The sequence below is a fragment of the Ahaetulla prasina genome, chromosome 7 (genome assembly GCF_028640845.1).
Source record: "Ahaetulla prasina isolate Xishuangbanna chromosome 7, ASM2864084v1, whole genome shotgun sequence".
Lineage (NCBI taxonomy): Eukaryota > Metazoa > Chordata > Lepidosauria > Squamata > Colubridae > Ahaetulla > Ahaetulla prasina.
The window spans coordinates 69,110,218-69,138,047 of NC_080545.1; the positions used below are offsets into that span (position 1 = coordinate 69,110,218).

General features: G+C 39.4%; 1 long non-coding RNA gene across 1 annotated transcript; it reads left to right on the top strand.

Annotated features, from left to right (window-relative positions):
* The first annotated feature begins 170 nt into the window (after positions 1 to 170).
* LOC131201970 (uncharacterized) lies at positions 171 to 27,830 on the top strand. The gene is made up of 5 exons (XR_009156045.1): positions 171 to 243; positions 526 to 644; positions 5,834 to 5,919; positions 21,898 to 21,953; positions 26,877 to 27,830. It is a non-coding gene; the product is annotated as an uncharacterized LOC131201970 (long non-coding RNA).

The window sequence follows — 27,830 nt, forward strand, 5'->3', positions numbered from 1 at the left end:
TTCAAACAACGCTGGAACAGGCCTGGTTTAAAACAGTGGAATAAACCTATTGTGGACTGGACAGTAGAGGGTGCTGTTGACCTGGATTAGGCATACCTCTGTGAAATTGAAGATGGCATGACATCAGTTCAGTTACTTCTTCTGCAGATCTTGGAATTTCTGGAACAGACTCTTCCCTTAAAAGGAAAAAAATGTGAATATTGGGCAGGCTGGTTCTCCATCCACTTTCCCTTCCCCTCTGTGGTGAGAAATCTGATTTCCATACGGGCTAAATATGGAGTCAGGAAGCCACCTTGTGGCCTGAATGGAGCAATGTAGAGTGTTTTTTTAAAAAATGTAATAGGCCATTTGCTGTTCCAGAATAAAGTGGAATTAGACAAATGTAAGAGATTTAATAGGGATGTGTTGACAGTAAGAACTGTTTCTCAGCCATTTCATATGGATTGTTTTAGTAAGCAACCAAATTTTGGCAGTAATATTCCTTTAAGAAACATATCAGTTCCCTTGTTTATTTTCCTTTTACAGTATTTCCTGCAAGCCCTCTGCTGAAATGTGCTGTTTGAATCTGGAGACAGTCAGAAGACATAGAGTCTGTGTATGGGTGCAGAATACAAATGTTTTGAACAGTTCATTTGTTTTACAAGGTAAGGGGGCAATATTAACTGTTCCTCCAGGGAAAAACAAGAATTAAAGCAAACTTGTTTGAAATATCAAGTCACAGTATGTCACAATACCTTTAAATCTAAACTTCAAATAAAAATGTTCCTTTAAAGTTTGGGTGTTGTAAACCTTTTTTTAATTCTAACAACCTTTCCTAAGATCTTTTATTTGGAAACTGGTATGAAACTTTCAAAGACATCCTTTGCGGTGTTTTCTTAAGAGGAACATGAGAAAGAGGGAATCATACATCAAGTGGAGTGTTGTATTTGTCTAATAAAACAATGATGAGACTTGTGACACCTGGAAGGAAAATACTGAATGATTCTGGTATTTGCCAAGTGACTTCCTATAGGTAAATACTCTGTGGTGATATAGACCAGGGGTCTCCAACCTTGGCAACTTTAAGCCTGGAGGACTTCAACTCCCAGAATTCCTCAGCCAGTTTTGCTGGCTGGGGGATTCTGGGAGTTGAAGTCCTCCAGGCTTAAAGTTGCCAAGGTTGGAGACCCCTGATATAGACTAATAAGTATTTATTTTCCATTTGAAGGGTGTAACCTTCTTCTACTTTGCTTTGTAGATTTTCCCTTTACTTTAACTAGTCTCACGTTTTCCTAGAAATTAAATACCTGTTCTAATCATTTCAGGAGAGACTTGTTCATCACTTGGGCCTAAACTTCTCAAGGGTATTCATTTGCACCTTTTGCTGCACTTATGTGATATCTTGGAGGCCAGTAGTTGCCTAAGTAATAGAACTATACCTAATTGTCTCACTCCAAACCCACCCCCAAACGAAGGGAAAGAAGAAGCTGGGAGGAACTGATGGGTTTGCTGTTTGAAATCTAGGCCCACTATGAAGTGTGGGTGGAATTTGAGGAAAATCCAAATCCAAATAAGTAAACTCTACAGTGATATTTTTCCCCAGGCGCATATGCAGACTTGGCGAGATCAAATATTTTGGTAGTATTAGTTGAAAATAGTTGTCTCTAAATTACTGGATCGCTTTTAATCCAGTGATCTTTGTAGAAAATTGAAACTGAAATCATAAACTATTGGTTGAATTATAACATTTCTTCCCAGCCCTAACCATCTATCTATTAATTATACACACACATACTTTCTGTTAAACTACCGTATCAGGAACAATATAATGATACAGATATTAAGAGCGAACAGAAGACTCAAACCCTGTCCTGATATATGATTGGCATGCATATAACTGGAACATATGCATGGATGCATATTTAGAAAGTAATGCTTATTGTTGAGATACAACGCATAGTGGGAATGACTGACCTAACCTTTAATTTTGCAATAGTGGCAAATATCTGTAGCTTGGGTGCAGGATGAGGGTTCGTTCTCTGAGCTTGTGGGTTGGTTTCCGAACATTTCATTACCAGGCTAGGTAACATGTTCAGCAGAGTTTAGGGAGTGTCAGTTATGAGTCAACAGTGAGTCTTGGATGGGCCTTGTGAGAAGGAGATTACATCAGGTCAGGGTCATTGGGAGGTGAATTGCTGGTGGGAGGGGTTGCATGGGTTGGTGGAGGGTCAGTGCTGTCCCACGCAAACCCTCCACCAGTTCACATCCCAATGATCCTGACCTGATGCAATCTCCTTATCACAAGATCCATCAAAAGACTCACTGATGACTCACAGCTGACGCATCACAAGACCCTCACTTGACACACCCACACCTGTTATAAACAGAAGAACATGGACATCCCCTAAACTCCGTTGAACATGTTACCTAGCCTGGTAATGAAATGTTTGGAAACCAGCCCACAAGCTTGGAGAATGAACCTTCAACCTAACCTTTAGTGTTAAAGTTTGGGAAAAAAACCCAACCCTACCACCTTTCAAATCCTTGAATTTCTCATGTCTTAATTGAGTGAATCTTTATACTGAACATGGATTGGAAAGTTTGGACTATCTAAATTAATACATTGCTATTCTAGTGGTGAGCAACTTTAAACAGTATGTATCTTGTTTTAAAAGTAGGGAAGGATTTCCCACTCCTTTTCTGGCAGCAAAATAATTTGGGGTGGTTCTGAATGAAACCCACTAATGTTATTGATGGAATTTTGTTTGCCATTCAGCAGTGGTGGTTGGATTTTAGTTGGGTTTTCACTTGGGTCATCCTTTGCCTAGAGTAGAACAAGGTTTGTAAGGTCCCCCTTTCTGGCATGGATGTCTGATAAGATGATAACCAAGCTGCAATGTATTTCTTACAGTTTCAGGACCCTGGGGACAAGTTATCATCATTTGCAATTTGCTAGCTGGCTTCCAACAAGCAAAGTCAATAGGCAAAACTGGATTCGCTTAACGACAGCATGATTCACTTAATAAATATACAAATAGGATGAAGACTATTGCTAACATAGTGTAAGCCGCCCTGAGTCTTCGGAGAAGGGCGGGATATAAATGCAAATTAAAAAAAAATGCCGTGATTTGATTAACAACTGTGGCAAAATTAGGTATGACTAGCTTAACCACCATTTTGCTTAGCAATAGAAATTCTGGTCCCAATTGTGGTTGACGAAGATTACCTGTCATTGAAATACAGTTAACACTAAGGTTAAATGAAACATTGCTAACACACTTCTCTTACAGCCAAATGAGAAATTACTGCTTTCAACTTTTGGAAGAGCTTTGGGGGGCCAATCTTAAAGTCGCATGTATTCATATCCTTTGAGCCATGTCTGAATGTAGTTGCTGACAATTAGGGACATAATTTTTACTATGGGAAGCAGGAAAAACAGAACTGTAATATAATTTTTTTATGAGGGTTAGAAAACAGAGCGTGTCCCCCAGGATTCAATCCAAAAGCTGTAAAGCAGGGATGTCCAAACTTGGCCCCTTGAAGAGTGGTGGACTTCAGCTCCCAAAATTCCCCAGACAGCAACTTGCTCATATTTATAGCTCATGCTGACTGGGGAATTCTGGGAGTTGAAGTCTACCACTCTTCAAGGGGCCAAGTTTGGACACCCCTGCTGTAATGGAATGTCAGTAGAATGTGGAACCATTACAGAAAAGGCATCTCCATCTTGGCAAAGCAGAAAGCATGAGAAAGAAACAAAATAAAAAATATTCTCCCTTGTCTAGGTTATACTAGGTTATATTTGTTGAAATAGATTGGGGCTTTGATAGGCTTTCAAAATTTGTTTTAACTCCTTAAGCTTAAAAATGCTTTCCAAGATTCCCAGTTTTCTGATCTTGTATATCTCAAATGGCTGAGAGAGACTGAGAAATCCTAAAAGCTTTAACCAAAAACTTTCTACTATTGACCTCACCCCATTCCTAAGAGGACCATAAAGGGCGTGCATAAGCGCACAAACGTGCCTACCGTTCCTGTATATGCTTATACCTCCTAATATTTACTCATATATATGTTTATACACTATATAATCTTTTTATATGATGTTGTGACTAAATAAATAAATAAATAAATAAATAAATAAATAAATAAATAAATAAATAAATAAATAAATAAATAAATAAATACCGGCTCTACCCAAGTGTGACACGGCCCCCAACTATTGTGCATTCTCATCCCACTGTACCCTGTGTGTCTTGTCAGCAAATGTCAGAAGTTCTCATCCTGCTTTCCATGGTGCCCGGAGATCTCTTGCTGTTATACTCCATAAAGGCTATAGGTTCTTTGCCGAGTTTGCTTGCAGCGTGCTTTTTGCCGTGGGTGGGCTGTTGCTTCCAGTGTTCCCATCCTCTCCATGACAGTGATAAGTAGATCTTATTTCCCCCACAAAGACACACTAAGACTCCAGTTTATGGTCTCCTTTGAAAGGAGCTGACCTTGAAAAGGCCATGCCGAACACCCTGCTGCTGCTCAAGAAAAGGGAAGGGAAGAAAGCAATTGCTTTTTTGCATTTGCACATCCAGCTGAAGGATATTAAATATTTATTTTGGGCCTATGGAGAATGTCAACACATTTCCTAGACGCAGAAGTCATTAGTCGTGTGGTATTGTATAGAGTCGTGCAGAAAGAAGCAGGTTTCTCAATGAATTCAGGAAAAGCTGCGGGCAGGTACAACTGCAGTGTCAGCTAGAAAATTTCTGTGGAACACAGTTACAGCAAGATTTGCCCCTGAACACAAAAAACTATTTCATTTGCTTTATTTACATGGCATTTGCTGATCTACTTACATTTTTAGAGAGCCTTCCTCTTCATAATTTGAATTTGTGTTTTAAGTAATGCATTTTCAATTTTGCAGTGTTTGCATACTGGGGTCTGCCAGTGACAGTTCTATTAACTCTCATGAGTGTTCCCAACAGGGTGCTCAGAAGTGCTAATAGGCCCACAGATATTTCCCTAGGTGCCTGCCAACCTCTTGGACCCTTCAGAATTTTTTTAAATTAAAAACAAACAGAAAACCTCCAGCCTCCAGCATAATCTTTATGTTCAGGAATACTTGTGGCATCTTAAACAACAAAAAATGATGGATGATGGTTGACCATTACTTTATCAGAAAATGTGCCTACTTGTCCAGATAAAATATAAAAGGTGAGGTGGTGTGGCATGAGGGGGACGCATTAGAGCAGTGCTCCGTGACCCGATGGGGGGCTGTTATCAACCTGTAGCGCTTATCATGTAGCTCAGGAGAATGAATAAGCATCTTGTGGTTCTTCCCTATGTGCTCACTGGTTCTTAGCACAGGATTGGTTTGAAAAAGATCCACAAGTGGCCCCTGTTTTGTAAACATTTCATTTTGCCATTCTGTGCTACTGTTTAATCCGGTGATATGTAAGGCAAGGGAGGGAAAATGAGGATCTGTTAGTCAGGATGTTAACATGTAAATGAAGGGACTTGCATACTTGCATCAGGTGTGACATGTTTTGCATGGTGTTGGCATGATTCATGTATTATCATGTTGATATTTTCAAGGCTTATTTGAATTGTCCAAACATATTCCTACAAACTGCAGAATTGTGAATCCAACCCAATTCAGTTCTAAGACTCCTTTTCCTGTTGAAATAGCCAATTCCTATTGGTTTAAAGAGGTCCGTATTCTGATTATGAACATAATTAAAAGAGGTTGTTACATTACCGTTGCAAGTATACATCCATAAGCTTAAATTTAGGGACTGGTTTGTGTTTTTAAAATTCAAACAGTTCATTCCCTGCTTCCACATATTGACTAATGACATTATGCCTCTAGGTGTCTGTCTAACATAGAGGGTGAGCCTTCCAGTATGTGTCTGCTCAGAAATAAGAGTGATTGAGTTCATTTGGATTTACTCCCAGGTAGGTACATGATTGAAGCCTTTGTTTATGACTTAATTTATCAATGCTAAAGCGATTGTACAGCTAAAGCAAATCCACCGCCACATCACTCATGGATGTCCTTGCAATATTATGTCTTTTCTATGACTTTGTTAATATTAAGAAATCATGCTTCAGCTTTTGCTATTCCATTTGTAAGATATATTGATATAAAACGAACAGACCAGTGATACAGTACACATCTAATGTGCAATTCCAAATTGTTCTCCCAAGTCTTCAGGGGGGATTTTAGTTCTCTGTTGTTTTGAGGCAGGACAATGAAAGATCAAGCTCTATGTATTTGTTAATAGAAATGGCAGAACTTTTCGATTAAGCTGATACATGGTCTCTATGGCTCAGGGGAAATGAAAAGCAGAGAGAGAAAGAGAGTTAAATTGGATTAAACTGTTAATTTTGTTTGATCACTTGTTTAGTGTGTGTACATCTGGCACACAGATCTACGTGTTATTCTCAGTTCTACCAGAAAAAACAAAACAAGTTTTCAGACAGTAAATCACAACTAGACATTACATTCCAAGGAATAATTCCAGCCATATGAAATGCTGCAAGAACCTTATGAAGTGAAGCTCAAATGCTTCCCATGCAAAAAGTTCCAGCTTCAACCCTTGATATATTCAGTGGATGTGGGGGTGGGGGCAGAGGGGGAAAGAGGATGTGTGTCAAAATGTAGATGCTGCCCTAGATATCTGCCTGAGATTTTAGAGAGCTAGTGACAACCAGAATATTTATCTTGTTAGTAATCCTTATTTGAAGGACAAATAATCCAATCTGGTATATAATAACTATTCTGGGGGCATCCACACTGGTATTTTCACGCCCTCATTTAAGGATGCTGCAGAAGTCTTTTTTTTTTTAACGAAATAGATCACGTCTTTACTTTGGCATAATCACAATTGCAACCTGACCATAGCAGAGGATGGTTGATAATCAACCTTCCTTCCTTTTGGAATGCAGTATATATCTAAGGATGTGGAGATATCAGTGATGGGGGACCAATTGCAGATATTATATGCCAGGCTGGTGAAAGCACCAGCCTGGCATATATTACAAAGACCTATAGTAGTTGGGAGAGGAGAGAAATTAATCTCTCCAGCCTTGTGCACAAGAATAGTCTGCTGTAGTGGGCCAGAGCTGCAGGGCAAGAAGGTGGTGTGAACTGGAGTGAGATAGGGGAACAGATGTGGAGTTGAAGATACCAAAAGTTTTTTTATGAGCAATTTTCATCATTCTTTGCAGATAAAGTCAGCCTCATTTGCCTTGATTTTTACTTCAATATTGACACAGGTCATAGGGAGTTAACCTTGATAATTGCTTGTCAGTTCCTATTGATTATTTTTAACTTGTAAATCTCAAGGATTTGAACAGGGCTTTGAAGAACTGAGAACCACTGCTTGTTTACTCAACACTTGCCACTGTGATTAAATAAGATAAGCTATAGCTAGGATCAAGGTGAATGGAAGTGCCTAGTATTTTCTGGAAACCAAGATGCATTACTGTCTATCTTAAGGATGCCTTTATAAAGCTTACTTAAGAACTCTTTCTTGACTTGGAGGACTCTTCCAATTTTAAACCAGTTTCTAATATCCCATTCTTGGGAAAGGCAGCTGAGAAACTGGCACTATTCCAGGAACATTTTAACGACGCATATATTTTGGACACATTTCCATTGGGATCATATATGGGATATGGTGCCGAGATTGCTTTGATCACCTTAAAGGAAGGCCTATGTTGGACACCGTAAGGAAGAGTGTAATGCTGCTAGTTCTCTTAGGTATTGTTGCTACCAATGGTGATGATGATATCCTTTTGGACCAGTTCATGTAATTAGGTTTTGGGGCACTGTTTTGCAGTAGGGTCTAATCTTTTCTATCAGGTTGTACATTACTTAAAAAATGATGCTGGGTTACTCCTGTTTGGTCCGGATATTTTCAACAAATGTCCCACCAGTAAAAGAATCTAACGGCAAAGAATGTAACGATGAAACAGTTAAAGCAAGCCTCTTTAACATATTCTTTGGCTCAGTCTTCGTTAACAGTGATGGCACATATCCGACATTGCCCAATCGTGCCAACAATGATTACAACAACTTAACACATATAGACTTCACAGAACATAATGTTGAAAAAGCTCTTCGCAACCTGAAACCATCTTTATCTATTGGGCCTGATGGTCTATGTGCATACTTCTTAAAAAAACTTTCAATTAATATAGCAGAACCACTAAGCATAATCTTTGATAAAGCTTTACGACTGGTTCCCTTCCCAAACTTTGGTCTCTAGCCACAGTCATGCCTATCTTCAAAAAAGGAGATCCCAGCCTAGTTGGAAACTATAGACCAATCTCTCTATGCTGCGTCACCTGCAAAATAATGGAATCTATCATCAACCAATCCATTAGCCTACACCTTGAAACAAACAACCTACTCTCTAATAAACAATTTGGTTTCAGGAAAAAATTATCATGGAACTTACAACTTCTCCACTGCAAAAACATATGGACTACTAATCTTGATCAAGGCAAATCAATAGATGCAATCTACATAGACTTCTGCAAAGCTTTTCACTCAGTAGTACACAATAAATTTCTCCTAAAATTAAAATCCTACAGCATTTCAGGACCTCTTCACAATTGGATAACTGTTTTCCTATCAAACAGACAACAAGTGGTCAAAATTGGCAATGCTCTATCAAATCCTGTTCCTGTCAAAAGTGGCGTTCCTCAAGACAGCGTTCTCGGACCAACACTCTTCATACTATACATAAATGATCTCTGTGACCATATCTCAAGTTATTGTGTTCTCTTTGCTGATGATGTTAAACTATTTAACACCACCAACAATACTACTACCCTTCAAAAAGACCTTGACTTTGTATCCGATTGGTCTAAAACTTGGCAACTCCAAATCTCAATCAGCAAATGCTCAGTCTTACATATTGGAAAAAAGAACCCAAACACTAAGTACAAGCTTGATGGACATTACCTTACTGATGACTCCCACCCTATAAAATGGAGTTTTCATATCAAATGATTTAAGTGCCAAAGCCCATTGCAACTACATAGCAAAAAAGGCTCTAAGAGTTGTAAACCTAATTTTGCGTAGCTTCTTTTCCAGAAACACTACACTACTAACCAGAGCATACAAAATATTTGCAAGACCCGTTCTTGAGTACAGCTCACCTGTCTGGAACCCATATCACATCTCTGATATTAATACAATTGAACGAGTCCAGAAATATTTTACAAGAAGTGTTTTCCACTCCTCTTTAAACAACAAAATACCTTATACCTCCAGACTTGAAATCCTGGGATTAGAAAATTTAGAACTCCGCCGACTCCAACATGACCTGTGTTTAACACACAGAATTATCTATTGCAATGTCCTTCCTGTTAAAGACTACTTCAGCTTCAATCGCAATAATACAAGAGCAAACAATAGATTCAAACTTAATGTTAACCGCTTCAATCTTGATTGCAGAAAATATGACTTTTGTAACAGAGTTGTTAACGCTTGGAACACACTACCTGACTCCGTGGTCTCTTCTCAAACTCCCAAAAGCTTTAACCAAAAACTGTCTACCATTGACTTCACCCCATTCCTAAGAGGACTATAAGGGGCGTGCATAAGTGCACAAAAGTGCCTACCGTTCCTGTCCTATTGTTTTCTTTCATTATATGTGCTTGATAATAATGTTGTGACAAAATAAATAAATAAAAATAAATAAAATAAACAAGGCTTTGATTATTCTTGAGGACAAATGTATGGATATGATCAATAAAACATTACTGCAACTCGGCCTGCCTGCACCACTACAAGACCGACATGACGTACTTCAAGTAATTACATACGAGAACTACAACGTCAAACAGCTTAGTGCATATATCACAGACAAGAAACCACTTCTAAATCAAGATCAGAAAAAAGCATATCAAATGATTATGGATCAGATAGCAAAACAACGTGGTATCATTTTACTTGATGCTTCTGGGGGCACAGAGAAAACATTTTTAATTAATTTAATTCTCACTGAAATCAGGGCTCAGGGTGAAGTTGCTCTTCCTGTATAATACAGGATTGGGATAAATAAATACCTGGGCAACGCCGGGTTATCAGCTAGTAAGTGATAAATCATGATCATAGTCATTATAAATGCATTCATCATGAATCATAGAATACAATACTTAGTGATAGTCATAGAATACTAAATGAGTAATCAACATAAATCATACTAGGAAACTAAATAAAAACAATATTAATTGTAAAGATACAAGCAACAAAGTTATAGTCATAAGTAGAGAAGGAAATAGGTAATAGGAAGGATGAGGAGAAGAAGAAAAACAGTAATATAGTCTTAGTAAATAGTTTGACAGTGTTCTGGGCAGGGGTGTGCTGCTGGGGGTTCTCAGGGATTCAGGAGAACCTCTAGCTAAGATTCTGTGCAGTTCAGAGAACCCCCAAATCCCACTCCTGGCTGGCCCCACCCACCTCACCCCACCCTTCCCAGGAGTTTCCATGCGGCCCATTTTGGATACAGGTAAGTGCAGGGTGCGTGCGGAGGCTCGGGAAGGGCGAAAAATGGGCCTACTGGAAATTCGGGAAGGCCTCCAGAGGGCCTCCGGAGCCTGGGGAGGTTGTTTTTGTACTTCCAGAAGCTCGAGGAAAGCCTCTGGAGCCCGGGGAAGGCAAAAACACCCCCCACCATGGTGCAGGAGGCCGACTAGGCCATGCCCATTATGGCCACACCCACCCAGCAACTGGGCAGAAAACCCCTTGCTAAAATTTTTAAAGCCCACCCCTGGTTGTGGGAATTACTTGTTTAGCAGAGTGATGGCATGGGGGGAAAACTATTCTGTGCTCTATAGCGTCGTTTTAAGGGTAGAAGTTGAAACAATTTATGTCCAGGATGTGAGGGGTCTGTAGATTTTTTCACAGCCCTCTTTTTAACTCGTGCAGTATACAAGTCCTCAGTGGAAGACAGGTTGGTAGCAATTGTTTTTTCTGCAGTTCTAATTATCAGTTGAAGTCTTGTTTGGTTGCAGAGTCAAACCAGACAGTTTTAGAGGTGCAGATAACAGACTCAATGATTCCTCTGTAGAACTGTATCAGCAACTCCTTGGGTAGTCTGGGTAGACTTGGGTAGATTGCCCAGTCTCCTTGGATAGTCTAAAAAGTACCCTATAGAGAAAGATGCTTGGCCTTATTGTCCCAGTTTGGAGGAAGCTGATAAACAGAAAAATCTTTTCCACCATGCTTTTAATTATTAATGTTTTTTAATGTTTTTTTAATCTGGATGTGAATTGTTTAAATGCTATTTTGTTATTCTTATTAAGATTTGTTTTTAAAAAAAAACGGTTTATAAGTTGGTTTGATTATCAGATGGACAGAAAGATGGTAGCTTTCAGTCTTTTTCAGTTCTTACCCTTCAGATGTCTCCTTGCATTTGTGTTTTGTCTGGTCTGGCCCAGGATCTTTTCTTATCTCCTGTGTTGAGAATTAGTTCTTAAGAGAAAGGATGTAATTTAAGTTACATGTTGAGTGGGCGGCTTTATTAAATAAATGAATGAATAAATGGAAGTTGGCTTTCCATGGCTGCGTCCTTTGGTCTCTTCAGCTTGAAAGCAGAAAATACTGAAGAAGAAACATTACATTAATTTATTGCTAAAGACAATTTAGTCTACTCTAATTGAGTGCTTCAAGGTGATTGTATTCTGTGCAAAAGGGGATAATAGGTTGGTACAGGGCATGACAGAAGGCAGGGAGGTGGATGCTTTGATCTTTTTCAGGCCCTGGCAATGGAACACCATCTCTAATTGCACACGGTGGCAAGAGTGAAGCCTACAATAACAGGTGGCTTTACTTTGCCTTAGGGAATTACTTTGTACAGAGATCAGACTCTTTGCCTTGTTGAGGCACAGCAGTTGAATGCTTCATCAGGGCACTTTGCAGTGTGTGGGAGACATTCTCTTGAACTTTCAGCAATTGGAAGAGGCTTTCTGTACACAAGGAGTACTGAAATGGGCCTTTCATATCTCCTATGGTACAGTCTGGGGCAGCTATGTATAACTCACCCTCACAGTGGCAATTAGGCACAGTACATGTGTAAGAAACATGTAGTGGAAAGACTAAAATGAGAGAATTAAAGTATTACCATCTCCTTTGTCTCTCCTGATCAGAGGAGCATCACCAAATCGGATGCTTCCATAATTCTAATATTTGTGCTCTATTTTTGTATTATTGTATATACATATACATTTATATTGACGGTGCTCAGACCTCCTAGTTCACGATACTTCACCTACAGTTTGAACATCTTAGTGCATAAATTGTGCCATGGTTACAGCAACCCCTCCATGTGGATAACAAGAATTAAGGAGCTCCTGGTTGTCACCAGCTGAAATTGCAGCTCAGGCAAGGATGTTGCTCCACAGTAAGAAGGCTAGTAGAGCAGCAATAACCCAACTTCTTCTTAGAACAGAACTTCAATCACAAGATCTCACATCCAATTAAAATCCTTTGAACACTTTCAAAGTTTGTCACCAAATTCATGTTTTCCATCTATTATTGAAATTGGGTTGAAATATATGTAATAGGGGCTTGGATTATGGTCAACTGATGCCCTAAGCATAACCCAACAATAATGACTTGATAAGTGCTGTAAACTAAAGTCAAATGCGGCAGTGAATGAGTTAAGAGCACGTTAGCTAGTGGGGAAAACTGTGGTGCTGTCTCTCCTTTGGTGCCCTGAAGACACCTGAGCTGCTGCTTCTGTCTAATTTTCTTACTGCCAAGGAACATGTATAGTTAAGGATGGAGGAGGTTTCAAAAGCAAGACAAGTTTACGTTATAGGAAAAGAGTCTAAACACGAAGGATGCTACAAACACTAAGGATGCTACCTTACAGGGCCAAATAGCACCTCATCTCCTGTCATTCTTTATCTAAATCCTTACAATGCTTCTTCCAATTAGTAAGGCAGCTTGCAGTATCTCCTTTCCCTTTCCAACTAACTTCATTTGTTAAAGAGACCTTAGAAAGAATTGAATAGAATAGAATAGAATAGAATTTTTATTGGCCAAGTGTGATTGGACACACAAAGAATTTGTCTTGGTGTATATGTTCTCAGTGTACATAAAAGAAAAGATACCTTCATCAAGGTACAACACTTACCACACTTAATTATAATCATAGGGTACAAATTTAACAGTTAATGATACAACACTTAATGATAGTCATAGGCTACAAATAAGCAATCAGGAAACAATATCAGTATATATCGTCAGGATACAAGCAACAAAGTTACAGTCATAAGTGGAAGGAGATGGGTGATGGGAATGATGAGAAGATTAATAGTAGTGCAGACTTAGTAAATAGTTTGACAGTGTTGAGGGAATTATTTGTTTAGCAGGGTGATGGCGTTCGGGAAAAAACTGTTCTTGTGTCTAGTTGTTCTGGTGTGTAGTGCTCTATAGCGTCGTTTTGAGGGTAGGAGTTGAAACAGTTTATGTCCAGGGTGTGAGGGATCTGTAAATATTTTCACAGCCCTCTTTTTGACTCGTGCAGGATACAGGTCCTCAATGGAAGGCAGGTTGGTAGCAATTGTTTTTTCTGCAGTTCTAATTATCCTCTGAAGTCTGTGACTGTCTTGTTGGGTTGCAGAACCAAACCAGACAGTTATAAAGGTGCAGATGACAGACTAAATAATTCCTCTGTAGAACTGGATCAACAGCTCCTTGGGCAGTTTGAACTTTCTGAGTTGGCGGAGAAAGAACATTCTTTGTTGTCCTTTTTTGATGACGTTTTTGATGTTAGCTGTCCATTTTAGATCTTGCGAAATTGTAAAACCTAGAAATTTGAAGTGGCACAACTTTAAGAGACCCCTCTTGCTGTTGCTGTTACTTAGATAAGTGGTCCCTAATTCAGGCCCTATTTTCTCTTTCCACAACAACTTGCATGAAGAAGAGTGAAATCCACATATTTGAGGGATCTTTGTTTTAATAATAAAAGGTATTGTCCCAATATGCATTTGAGCCTTTTTCTTATGGCATCTTGACTTTGTTCTCTTTATACTATTTCTCGTTGTCCCTTTTTCTATCATTTAGACTGTAATGTTCATGGGTGGGTAAGTTTATTTTTATTGCTACTTGATAAATCATGATGCATGCAGATAGCACGATACCTAGACAAATAGATAAATGTAGGCTCTATGGCACAAGATGGGCAACAAAAGAGTCTATATCAACCTGTAAAATAGAATAGAATAGAATAGAATAGAATAGAATTTTTATTGGCCAAGTGTGATTGGACACACAAGGAATTTGTCTTGGTGCATATGCTCTCAGTGTACATAAAAGAAAAGATATGTTCATCAAGGTACAACATTTACAACACAATTGATGGTCAATATATCAATATAAATCATAAGGATTGCCAGCAACAAGTTATAGTCATACAGTCATAAGTGGAAAGAGATTGGTGATGGGAACTATGAAACGATTAATAGTAGTGCAGATTCAGTAAATAGTCTGACAGTGTTGAGGGAATTATTTGTTTAGCAGAGTGATGGCCTTCGGGAAAAAACTGTTCTTGTGTCTAGTTGTTCTGGTGTGCAGTGCTCTATAGCGTCGTTTTGAGGGTAGGAGTTGAAACAGTTTATGTCCAGGGTGTGAGGGATCTGTAAATATTTTCACAGCCCTCTTTTTGACTCGTGCAGGATACAGGTCCTCAATGGAAGGCAGGTTGGTAGCAATTATTTTTTCTGCAGTTCTAATTATCCTCTGAAGTCTGTGTTTTTCTTGTTGGGTTGCAGAACCGAACCAGACAGTTATAGAGGTGCAAATGACAGACTCAATAATTCCTCTGTAGAACTGGATCAGCAGCTCCTTGGGCAGTTTGAGCTTACTGAGTTGGCGCAGAAAGAACATTCTTTGTTGTCCTTTTTTAATGATGTTTTTGATGTTAGCTGTCCATTTTAGATCTTGCGATATGATAGAACCCAGAAATTTGAAGGTTTCTACTGTTGATACTGTGTTGTCAAGTATTGTGAGAGGTGGAAGTATGGAAGGGTTATGGAAGTAAAATCTTTACTTGTTACACTTTGTTTGCTTTCATTATCATTTTTAATATATATTCACTATATAATACAGAATTAAAGGCAAAAATCTTATTTTAAAACTATCCAGTATTTGCAAGATGAGTTGAATATTTGTATATTGTGAGGGTGGTGCTACATTATTATTATTATTTTTGCAAGCATAACAGTATTTTAATAAAAAGATGGTATTTTAATAACAGGCAATTTGGAAGCAGGGGTATCTGAGGATGAAGATTTATGATTTAATTCTGATTTAGGCTTATTCATCACTGGCTTGAGTGATTGGTCCCTCTTTCTGCTGAGAAACAATTCAGTCATGAAAAATGAATTCCATTTAAAGGACCATATCTGAGATTTGATTTTGCATAGGCATTGAAGTCCCGCTTTTCTTTGTCCCTATCCATGGCCTCTACTTCTAATAAACATGGAGAGATATTGGCTATATTTTAGTTTGAGGCACACTGCAATCTTTTCTCCCTGGGGGCTACTGGATTGTAAAGCTTCAGGCTTATAACAGACCCCGAGGTCATCAAATGCAGCTTCTCATACAGAGGCAATTATGATATATTTCAAAAATACAATTAGATACAAAATTGTGTTTGTTGGGAAATCTGTTGTTTAGAAGGACAACTGAAGTAATTAAATAGAACAGACTACTTTAAAGTTTTATAGCTTGGCATGTTTACCCCTCCAAGTTAATATTGGAGAGCCACTTCTTTATTATACCGAGAGGTGTGTAAGAAGGTCTGGGATTTAGGAAACCCCAGCAAAAAGCTCCACTGACATAGTAGAAACCCTCTGACTTGGGAGGTGGGAGATGAGGTTCTTACCAACTACGAGTGCTAAGCACTTATAAGCCATCTATTATTTACAGTTTTCCACAATGCCTAAAACACACAATATCTGACCGTCTCTGAAGTATCACCAATCCTACCATAAATTTGTGATGATCTAATGGGGAGGGCAGCAGAGCCCCACTATTAGTCTTGTTAAGAGGGAAGGAGAGAATTATGCACAAACATCTGCCTCCAGATTTTAAATACTGTTTACAATACTGTGAACGAGTTAGAATGGCTTACCCTCCGTGATTTGCCCCCTTATGGTGAAACACAGCATGCTAGGAGTGTAGCTTCTCATTGGAAAGTGGTAACTGTACATCATCGATTTATGTAGAGATGCAATGGATGCTGCTGCTGTGAAAGCAATTTTTTAAAAAAGGATCTTATGGCCCAAAATGTTCAACCTTTTGGCTCAGTGCAGCAACCCAGACTTAGAACATCTCCAGAGATACGTATCTAGCTACTGTTTGAAGATGTATGGCAATGCAATGTTCATAGGCAATTGATTTCATTGCTAAACTTCTCTTATCAAAAAGTTTCACCTGATATTCAAAGAAAAGATAGTTGTCTGTAATTTACCCCCATTAGATCTTGTCCTGCTCTGTAGGGAACAACAGAAGAAAGAATGAACTTCTCTCTCTTACAGTATTATTTAAAGATATTTAAAGAGAAATTGAGTCCATCATCCACTTAGCACATTTAGTTTCTACAGTCTTTCTTCTTTGGACATATTTTCCATATTGCTGGCCATGTTTACTACACTCCTCTGGGTATAAATCTTCTACCAGGAGGTTACATCCTTCTTCCAGTATGGTTTCTCAGAACAAGATACACTAGAACACGGTTCCCCAACCTTGGCAATTTTAAGTCTTGCAGATTTCAACTCCCAGAATTCCCCAGCCAGGAAAGCTGGGAGTTGAAATCTGCAGGCTTAAAGCTCCAGGCTTAAAGTTGCCAAGGTTGGAGAGCCCCGCACTAGAACCAGTTTGATCTAGTAGTGGTTAAGGCACCACTCTAGTGGTGAAGAAATGAAGTTCTAGTTCCACTTTAGGCATAAAAGCCAGCTGGGTGACTTTGGTCCAGTCACTCGCTCTCAGCCCAATCTACCTACAGAGTTGTGGGGAAAATCGAAGGAGATAGGAGCATTTAACATGATTGTCACCTTGAGTTATTTATAAAAATAATAAAAGTGAGATACATTGTCAATAAAATAAAATAAATATTCCTAATGAAACAGAATTAGCACAAAATAAAATAATTGCTTCTTATAATTTGGCAAATCTAGGTTTGTTTTTTAAATGTAGACTAAAATCTTATAGGCCTTTTCTAAAGCTGTATTGCTGGACTAGGTCATATTCATCTTGAGATGAAATTCAGAATTTTTATATATCTAATTGAAGAACTGTGCTCAGTGTCTAAGCATTAGGAGTCATTGACTACTTTAACTACCCACTTGATCCACAAATGCAGCATCACACATTTCTGATCTCCTACGGAAACTACCAGAACAAAAATAAGTACACACATAAAATCTTTAGGTTGTACCATATGATAGACTAGATCAAAACAGATACAGGAGTTTGGGGTCCAATATGTTGCATGACCCAGGATTCACATTATAATATAATATGTTTTGTTTGTTTGCATATCCTATTATGTGAAAGGAGCAAATTTATTTTATTAACTTTAAAGTTTGCAATGTTCTGTGAACCCAGCTAGTGAGTACACTGGATTCAAAAACAGCATTTTTTGCTCTTTCCTTCTTATGGCACAAATGCAATTCTGTGTCCCCCAATAGGATAATTACTGAGATTTTGGGATGAGAGAAAGATAAAATTCTCACAATTCCTGCCATTTTTGTTCTGGCTTCCAGCAAGAAGTGATTCTAGCAGTTCTTTTGTAAGGAAAAAGATCCACTTTGTGCCTGAGGCAGAGAAGCAGATGCTTCTTTCTTGTCCTGATACCCATCCAAGTCTAGCTGCATAAAATCCAGGTTTTTTTTGACAATGAGGCTGGAAAAAAAATCTTAAGTACCTCTCCCCATACCTGGCACTAAAAATGCAATAATAGCAAATGGATCATCTGTGCTATTTTTCATCTTACTATAAGCCTCCTGTTTACAGAAGCTTCTTAATATTATCAAATGATTAAATTGGTCCTATTAGAACAGGGGCTACTCTTGTCCCCCCCCCAGTAATTGTAGAAGGAAAATATGTAAATTTCAAGTGAGAAAATATTTGTGCTTCCGAGGAATGGGCATACTTTATGCAATTCTTCAAACTCTACTTTGAAGAGTTCCCACTCCAATGCCCGTAAGCAAAAATAAAATATAAAAAGTGCAGAATCATAGTAGTGATAATTAATTAACGAGTAATTAAAACAAAGGAGAACAAAAAACAACAGGATAAAAAGCAGATCACAAGAATATTCAATGATTTGGGCTAAAAGGCTTTCTTGCTCCAAAAAGACAAAGATGGATGAGAAAGATAAGGATTTCCTGGGGTGGAAATCATAACTGAAAAGGCTCTCAGGATTTGACTTTCAGAAGGCAAGGGGATCCTATTTCTGAAAGCAAAGAAATCCAAATAAGGTCTAAAACAAAGAGATCCAAAGGACATCTAAAACACAAAGAGAAAAAATTGGTCCATGAATTACAGCTTGTCTGTAACTCAGTGACAAAGCAGATGCTTTGAATATATATGTTCTTCAGATCAATGCTGGACTAGAAAAGATTTCTACTTAAATCTGCTGCCAAATAATGCCAATATAATGAATTAAATGGTACCAATGCTCTGTGTTCCTAAATTCTTCTATAATAGATATCCATCAAATGTTTTGGACTATAGTTCCCAAATTCCTTTCTGGTCATCCTGGCTAGGGTTGATGATCTAAAATATCTAGAGGGCACCAGGTTATTTATCATCTCTGTTCTCAGTTATCTAAAATTAGCTTTATTTTGAGCACCAGGTTTTAGAATCAACTTGCATATGACAATAAAAAGCCCTTTTTTTAGCATAGACATTTCAGAGCATCAGTTGCATGAAGCATTATTCTCAACTGATAGATCTCTATGCTCATGGGTATGCAGGAAAAAAAGATAACCGGTATAGAGGTTAAATGTCAATGAAATGCAGGAAGTTCTACTTGTGACAATTTAAGTTAAACATATGAATTTGAAGCACAAACCCCATTCAGAGCAACAGTAATTGGAGAGAATGCAACTATTCTAGGCTTGCTAAGCTAATTAGCACTGGTTGTGAAATATTGTAGTACTAGGAAAATGACTCCTTCCCTGTGTTTTCATCTTTTCAGTTTTCATATTCTTTTTTAAGCAATAATTTTAAGACATTTTCTTTCATTGTTTGGTACACTACCTTGGTTGGCAATAGCTGAAGATTAAGCTCTGATAACTAATTACATGAATAAAAGATACGTGGTAGAATGGAATGGAATGGAATAGAATAGAATAACAGAATTGGAAGGGACCTTGGAGGTCATCTAGGTGTGGAAAAAATAAGCATCATTTTCCAAAAGGAAGAAACACATACTTATGAGATTTATCTCTGGCTTGATCCATGCATGAACTTCAGGGCAGAGGGTCAGAATTGGTCTTGAAGCTACATTTGCATTTTGATCCATGCACTGCTGTTTTGTGATACAGTTACCAGAGATCTGTGAATCAAAGCCAGTGCACTTAGAAAGTTCAAATAAGTATGCACAATCCAATCTACTTCAAATACATTGAGAAAATTAAGCTGATTCAGTTTGGATATCTGAACTGATTCAAACCAACCTTCCATACTTGACCTGATTAAATTTGATCTGATCTGATAATAATAATAACCTTTATTGTCATTGTACATATATACAATGAATAGAGTCTAAATCAATTTCGTTGCATTTATGTTTGGATTTGGATCATTCATTTCATACGTGCATTTGTGTAAAGCATCTAGATTGGTCCATTATTTTCCGCTTGATTTGTTAAATCAAGTTAACACACGGAAGCAGTCCAAACTGATTTGGAACTTTGGAACTGAATATTATGCAGTTTGAAAAAGTGCTACAAAAGTGTTAGCATTGGGATTTTTAACATTTAATATGGACAAGAATGTTGAGGACTGTCAGGCTGACAACACATGGCAGTCTTATCCAGATGGATGACCTTGTTTGGGAAATGACAAAGGGAATGTGATTCTGACGATTCTTTTGGAACACTTCGCATCTTTTGATACACATAAACAAAGATCACCTGTTAGTTTTAGGAATAAGGAGCTATAGCTCTGCGGACCTTTTCTTTGTATCTCTCAAGAAGATTTCAGAAGGCGTCACTTGGAGACAGTTGCTCCTTGAAATGGCAGCCATTAGATGGAGTTCCCTCAGGGCTGTATTCTGTTTCTATTTTTTATTATCTACATGAAATCACCAGGAGATTTGGAGCTGGAAACGATCATTAAGCTGACTATCTATATTTTTGTGTCATCTACAGAAAATGATTGCTCCTCTGAATCTCTGTTATACTTAGAAATGGGCCAGATGTGGGATAATACATTGAAACGGAATCCATACTTATTGTTAGGGGCTGGAAAAGCTAACCAGCATCTGGAGAGGTTGCAAGGTTTTGAAACGCTATGATTTTCTACACTCACCAAATGTGAGTCTGTTTTCATGAGATATGAAAGTAGCAATAATTTCCAGTGAGAATTTCCAGTGAAAATAACAACAAAAAGATACAAATCTGATCCAAACAATGAACTGCTCTCTTGCTGGGCTAGTGGTAGAGCAGGGGTGTCAAACTCAGTTTCATTGAGGGCCACATCAGGGTTATGTTTGTCCTCCGGGGACTGTGGCTATGATGGGTGGGGTCAGCTCAACGTCACTCGTGTCAGGGGTGCCTCTACAGGCCTGAGTGCTTGCCAGTGAAAATGGGCTCCCAAACTCTGTTTTCAGTTGCCATGGCCTCCTGCATGCCTCTGCCAGCGAAAACGAAGCTCGGGAAGGCAGCCCACCCAGCCCTCCTGAGCTCTGTTTTTGCTGATAGAAGCACTGCAGGCCAGTCCTTAGCTGCTTCCAGAGTGGCTCCGTGGGCCAGATCTAAGTATCCTGTGGGCCAGATCCAGCCCCCAGCCCATGAGTTTGACCCCCCCTGTGCAGGGGTGAAATCCAGCAGGTTCTGACAGGTTCTGGAGAACCGATAGCGGAAATTTTGAGCAGTTCGGAGAATTGGTAAATATCACCTCTGGCTGGCCCCAGAGTGGGGTGGGAATGGAGATTTTGCAATATTCTTCCCCTGGAGTGGGGTGGGAATGGAGATTTTGCAGTATCCTTCCCCTGCCACGCCCACCAAGCCACACCCACCAAGCCACACCATGCCCACAGAACTGGTAATAAAAAAAACTGGATTTCACCACTGCCCCTGTGGTAGAGCATCCTTTGCCACTGGAAGTTATAATTCTTTGTTTTTCTCATTCTTCCTTGCCATGTCCCTTAGAATACTCACCCAGGAAAATTTCTGATTAAAAAAGGAGGGGCGGGAGGAGGAAATTGAGAGAGAGAGAGAGAGGGAGACAGAGAAAGATTGATTCTGGTTGGCTGCTGCAGAATTACTAGCAGCAACAATTGTAAAGCTCCATTTGGTCTCAGTTCACTGGAGACAGTACAGCCTGTGCGGGCTTCTGATCATTCATTTGAAGCTGGCGAATTGATTCCTGTGATGGGAGGCAAAGAAGTGAGACAGGCATTGAACGTTCAGAGGCTGTGGGTTGAGTTTTCTCTCTTACAGCTGCATACTAGAGAGCTGTTGTGCACAATGAGAAGGCAGGAGCTGGCTGACTGGCTGGGTTCCCACATTCCTCTCCTCCGTACAACACATTCCCTTCCTAAGGATGAGTCAGCAGCCCTGCAGGTTAACCCTGACTTTGTTAACTAGAGCTTAATGGGGCAGAAGAAAAGCAAAGACAGATTTCTGTAGCTCAGGAAAATTCTTCTTCTCTTTTCCTCCCCCCTTTTAAAGGCTACATGAGCTACAAGACAAGACTGTGGAAGAGGAAGACATGTTGGAGGCTTAAGGTGATGCTAAGGTTGCCAACTGTTTCTTTGGCTCTTGCACTTATGCTTTTAACAGACCGGTTCTCTTCATTTATTTGGTATGGGTCTTTCTCGCTTTGCTGACATGCCCGTTTCTATTGGCATTTTAATTTGCATTATGTGGGTGGGAATATTGTCTTTTGACAACCTACATTGCATCTTGTTTGTTTTACAATAACTGTGCTGACATAGCCTGTTTTATAGGCAACTTTGTGTCTTTGAATCAGTTTTGACTTCTGGAAACTGCCTGTAGACGTCCCTGCAGTTTTCTTGGCAAGGTTTTTTAGAAGTGGTTTGCCATTGGCTCCCTCCTACAACTGAGTGAGAGCAACTGGTCCAAAGTCACCCAGCCAGCTTTGAGCCTAAGGTGGGATTATAACTCACAGCTTCCTAGTTTGTAGCCTGATGCCTTAGCTACTAAAACCAAACTGGGTCCCTTACACGAACAGTACAAAAAGCAAACATTATATTGGAACATATCCTAAATTCACATTATGTGTGGCCAGTTGAAGGCCACAAAGTATTGTGTGTAGGAATACTGAAGCCCATGCATTTAAATAATTAAAAATAAAAGTAGACATACTGTAGACTTCCCAGAAAGCTGATATTGATAGCCGTACATATATGCATTAGAAAGGATTACTTGCTCTTCAAAGCCTTTTCTTTAAGTCCTGTAACTTTCTATTGTCATTTCCTATACGGCATAGAGGCATGAAGGTAAAACCAGAATACCTGTTCTTATCTTTGTGGAAGTTACTGGAGAAAGGGTTGAAAGCACGCTAGCTGAAAATCTACTTGGCATCTTTGAAAAGACGAAGTAGAAATCCAACAGATTAAGATATTTTATTGAATTTCCATCCTGACCTAAATGATTGTTTGGAATAAAGGTAAAGGTTCCCCTCCCACATATGTGCTAGTCGTTCCTGACTCTAGGGGCAATGCTCATTTCCATTTCAAACTCAAAGAGCCAGCGCTGTCCGAGGACGTCTCCATGGTCATGTGGCCGACATGAATAAACGCCAAAGGCACATGGAATGCTGTTAACTTTCCACCAAAGGTTTTCTATTTTTCTACTTGCATTTTTTACGGGCTTTCAAACTGGAAGGTTGGTAGAAGCTGGGATGAGTAACAGGAGCTCACCCTGTTACGTGGCACTAGGGATTCGAACCGCTGAACTGCCGACCATTTGTTTGACAAGCTCAGCAGAACCACCACGTCTGTTTGGGATACAGCTGTTAAAAAGCCCACCATGAGTAAGTATGAAAGAGTGTGGCATATGGAGAGATATAGAAATTAACTCTCATTTGAATATAGAGTTCTGCAGATCTGTCACAAACTCTTAAGCAAACTGTTGTAAGAAACAGAGGCCCTTTTGTTTGACCTCCCCTTGACCTCCCCAGGGAAAGACATGAAAACATTACAATAGTAAAATAAATGAATAAAAAGGAATTGAGCAACATCAACAATTCAAGCTAGTATCATGTACTTCTCTAGCCACATGTTTTTCTCTGGTCTTTACCTTTTGCTGGAGCCCAAGGCTGTCATTTTTAAATTTCGTCAGGAAAATAGTATTAAGGTAAACAAAGTAAAAATGGGGGAGTAGCTGAGTTTACATTTAATTACCATTTAAATGGAGAGAGAGAAAAATCAATCTGGCTGCAAGGGTTTCAGGCTGCATTTTTGAGTCTTTGAAGCCACTCCCGAAGGCTGGGAACTGTTTTGATGCAAATGTTTTTCCCACCGCCATCATGGCTGAATATGATGTGTGAATTTAGCCATTTCGGCTTATAAACTATTTAAGCATAATTAAAAGTAAGAGGAGAAGGAGAACACAAAGGTGCCTGATGCTGAAACATAGAGTGGGTAAGTCACATTCCACTGGCTACATGCAGCTCTTGATTTCCCTATGTGTACCCGTCTATCTCACTATCACAGTGACAAAATTCAGTAATGAAATGGCCAATTTTCCATGTTGTATTTTTTCTAGAAATTAAAAGGGTGGGAAGGCTTCTAGAATAGGGGTCACCAAACTTTCGGACCACAGGGACCACTAAATTTACAATTTTAAATCCCACGGACCATTAATATGATCTGCCTAATGACCACCTGGGTGGTCATGTTTTTTTGTTTTTTTTTACATTTATATCCCGCCCTTCTCCGAAGATTCAGGGCGGCTTACATTGTGTAAGGCAATAATCTCATTCTATTTGTATATTTATATACAAAGTCAACTTATTGCCCCCCCAACAATCTGGGTCCTCATTTTACCTACCTTATAAAGGATGGAAGGCTGAGTCAACCTTGGGCCTGGTGGGACTAGAACTTGCAGTAATTGCAGGCAGCTGTGTTTAATAACAGGCTTCTTACAGCCTGAGCCACACCGCGGCTGACTGAGTGGGCATGGCCAACTTGATGTCACTCATCTTGAGGGGTGCCTCGCCGCCCCTCCCCTCCCAGCCACTCCTTGCCTGCCCACCCGGGCTCTTTAGGGCCCCAACAGGAAGCAGTTGTTGGAGCTAAGTAGCCACCATGAGAAAGTTGGCAAAACAGCTGGCTCAGTTCAAACTGGATCTGGCTGAGAAGGAGGCTCAGCAGAAGCACCTCACTGAGGACTAGGAGCATAGGCTTTCCAAGCAGAGGGAAGACTCGCGAGAGTGCAAGGCCAGGTATTGGCACCTGCAGGCTTAGCGGGCTGAGATGGTCAGCCAGTTCCAGGCCATGATGTAGTCCCACTGGAACAAGGCCCTCCGGCTCTTCACCACTAGCGGCGCTTCCCTCCAGCCTTCGACCAAAGCCCTGCACCAGGAAGCCGAAGCAGACCCCAAGTCGGAATTTCTGCCCCCTCTCTGCCCCACACAAAAAGACCCTGAAGGGGGAGACTCTCTGCAGCAACACAAATGTTCATTGCGTGTATCTGTCCCAGGGCCTTTAGTTTGAGGATCCCTGATTTAGTGCAATATAAAAAAAACACAAATAATTTTTCTGCAGACCACCAAAATTTTCTCATGAACCACCAGTGGTCCATGGACCACAAGTTGGTGACCGCTGTTCTAGAAGGAAAAGTAATTCAATTTCTACCCTTTAGAACTTGGACAAGATGTCAAAAAAAACAACACCAAACACCAAATAAATATGGACTACCAAAATTTAGTAATTTTACCAATGATTCTGAGCAGCATAATTTGTAGCCAAGGACCTTTGGAATTTTAAGGCTGAAAATGAGTGAATTTGCTTTCCAGAGATTGCTACTTCTATTTCCTCTTGAAAAAGGGGGAAAACACCAAAGGGCCAAAAGCTCACTCTTGCAATGCAGTACTCTTTGGGCATGCAATGGGAAGTGATTTTGTGCCCTAGGAAAATAGGATACAAATATTCTAATTAAGCAGAACCAGGGCTGACATCATGTGTTTTTTGGGTTGATGAAATCCTTCCTTATATGACACAATGAATAATCGAACCATAGAGTTATTTACTTGAGTCCAATCCATTGCTCCATTTAGGAATTCAGATTATAGCACCCATGACAGATGGCAGTCTAGATTGCATGTAAACATGCTCAGACAAAGGCAGCCTAAACTATGCTGCCTACGGTCTGACTTAATCTTAGTACACAAAATCGTCTGCTATAATGTCCTACCTGTCAATGACTATTTCAGCTTCAATCACAATAATACACGAGCAAACAATAGATACAAATTCAAAGTAAACAGCTCCAAACTTGATTGCAGAAATTATGACTTCAGCAACAGAGTGGTCAATGCCTGGAACTCACTACCTGACTCTGTTGTTACATCCTCAAACCCCCAAAACTTTAAACTTAAACTGTCTACCATGGACCTCACCCCATTCCTAAGAAGTCTGTAAGGGGGCATGCATAAGTGCACCAGTGTGCCTACCATCCCTGTCCTACTGTTCCCATTTATTCATACTCATTTCTTATGTATATACCTATATGTATTTATACTTATATGTTTATATGTTATTCTTATACTTGTTTTCTCATACATGTTTGACAAAACAAACAAACAAACAAACAAACTTTTTGCTGGTGATCATTGAACTGCCAGGAGTGTCTCTCTAACAACAGAGAAAACCTATAGCTAAAATTTGTTATTTAGTGTTCTGTCTCCTGAAATTATAGAGTAGACACAGTTGCCTTTTTCAGTGTGACACTCTTTTTGATATTTGAAGAGCACTATCATATTCTTCTCTCAGTCTTCTCATGGTTAACATCTTTTAGTCTCTGTTTCAGTTAGTAATGAAGATTTTTTTAAAATAACTTTTTCCAGGTACCATTGTCAAGCTACGTATCCTTATCTTATAGCGCTACAATTTTACTTCTGTTTCCTAATTGATGAACTTGGCATTTTTTCATTGTTAAAATCAATTTTTGTTTTTTTTTCATCCGGGTTTCATAACTTTGTTTGGTTATTTTTTGCATTTATCACAAGCCTTGAGAGCCAGTTTGGTCTAGTGGTTAAGGCACCAGCCAGAAACTAATTACTGTCTCTTAGCCCATTACATCAGGCTCAGCTGATTGGTCAATTCCCCTGTCCCAACCAAATGGATCAATACTTAGTTGATCCAGAGGGGGAGGGGAAGCAGACCATGCACTTGCAGGAAAATAAAAAAAATTGCAAGCCTCACTTCATCCTAAGTCTTACATTCCTGACTTCATACTTGCAGATTTGGGCTATTTCCTCATATTTTGCTTTTGTTACAGTATATGAGCCTCTTTCCAATTTTTAAACTTGTCCTTGACAAATGGTAATGTGGCCCAAAGAATCCTCCAGAAGTGCTCTGTTTTAACCAACTTCTGGAAGTAAAAAGGCCAGTCTTATTTCCAGAAGGAAATGATTCCAGAGTGTTACTGACATAAAAAAACAACTGATTTTCTTTTCTCAGACCGCTTCACTTTAACGAAATTGGACATCACCAGCGCATGGAGGATTGACTCAAACAAACTGATTGGAGAAGGTATACCTAAGAATAAGTCAGTACCAGCCATACAGGGCTTTGCTAAGCAAAACTATCACTTTGAATTACACCTGGAAATCTATTTGCATCCACCATGCTCATTGTGATGAATGCCACACAAGAAGCAGACGGCTGCATTATGGAAAATTTGCAGTTTCCAGATAGGCTTCAAATGGGGCTCCTTGTAGAATAGAGTGCATTGTAGAAGAACAACTGAGGTATTAAGAGCACGAGTCCTGGTAGTCAGTTCTTCCCACTCAAGGTAGAGCCTTGAGGAATCCACCACAATGTGGTGATGGACAAGGAGCTTGGGAAGTGAGTCTGCTGAGCAGAATGGGGGTTGCACACCAACAGAATTATCAATTGTCCTTGGCATTCAATTTCATATATAGGGAAAACACATTTAGCCACCATCAAATTCTTATAGATTGTCACATGCACTATTTCTTCCTATAAGACCCTAGTTCTAGTCCCGCCTTAATCACAAAGTCAGCTGGGTAGGTGGTTTGGGTCAGTCATTCTATGTCTCTTAGCCCTAGGAAGAAGGTAATGACAAAAACGTGCAAAATTCTGCCAAGAAAACTGCATGGACATGCCCATATCATCACTAGAAGTTGAGAATGACTTGAAGGCATAAAAAGAAAAAAAACCCCCACCTCTCCTGCCCTAACCTGCTCTGCAACTTTGATGTCAAAGCTGCAAACCACCTGTCACCAATTGGGCAGAGGAACAGCCCATCCTTGTTCAGCCAGGTTTTGTTGACAAATGCCAGGCCTGTTATCTTCTCCAGTATTAAGACACAGAGGATCAGGGCCTTATTAAAGATAGAGTTGGGATTTGGTAGAACCACCATAAGTCCAAAGTCTTGAATGATCTGGCATT